Here is a 1,017-nt window from a genome sequence, read left to right as displayed (position 1 = left end):
CACACACACACACACACACAAATCTGAGAGCTCAGCGACTTGTGGTCGCAGGTCCCCGTCTAACACGAGGCTCCTTTGAAGGTCCCTTATGCTCCAGGCAATAGTTTTACATTACAAATATTACACCCAACTGCTCACCCCTTCTGGCTTGGGTTTACACCCCAATGTAACACACACACACACACACACACACAAACACAAACACAGGCCTGCGTATGACAGTAGAGTCTTTCGGCTTATATCATCAAAGTGTTTGCATAAGGATAAATTGAAATGATGCTCAGCTGTTAAAACCATATAAAAAAGTAACTTGTCGTCATTAAGATTTTATTGCATGTGTTGTGGGTGAGGTCTCTTGCTGCTGCATTAAATGGCCATATGCTTTGAGTCAGTGTTTCCACTAACTTCATACTGCTTTCCAAAAAACAATCGCACATACCAATATTATTAAATCATGCAAACGTTTTTAATTACATTTTAAAATTCTGTTTTGAAATTGTGTTTCCCTCTTTGTGTAGCTTTACAGTTTCCAGATGACTTAGGGAAGTTTTAGCTGACTTTTTAGCATAGCTCTATAGATGGTAATGACGGTTGGTCCGTCATTATTGGATGGATTGTCATGACATACGATACAGACATTCAAGTCACCTTAAGGATAAATTGTAATAACTCTGACAATGTTATGTGTCCCTTAAGCAGAACATTTCAATTTAGTTCATGACAAAATACCTGCAAAACTACTGACATAATCCCTATCCGTCTCAGCTGGACTTTGTGTTTAGTGCTGATCAGCAAATGGTAACATGCTAACAGGCAAAACTAGGATGAAGAAAATGGTAAACATCATAACTGCTAACCATAAGCATATTAGCATGTAAAGACTTAGCTCAAAGCCCAGAGCTGCTAGCATGACTGTAGTCTTTTAGTCTTGTTTCATGTGTCTGCTTGGTTTTTATTGTTTGATTTCAGAAAATGGTTTTACAAATACTTCACACACACACACACACACACACACAC

Source organism: Etheostoma spectabile, chromosome 8 (genome assembly GCF_008692095.1).
Source record: "Etheostoma spectabile isolate EspeVRDwgs_2016 chromosome 8, UIUC_Espe_1.0, whole genome shotgun sequence".
NCBI lineage: Eukaryota > Metazoa > Chordata > Actinopteri > Perciformes > Percidae > Etheostoma > Etheostoma spectabile.
This window is presented reverse-complemented; position numbering follows the sequence as displayed.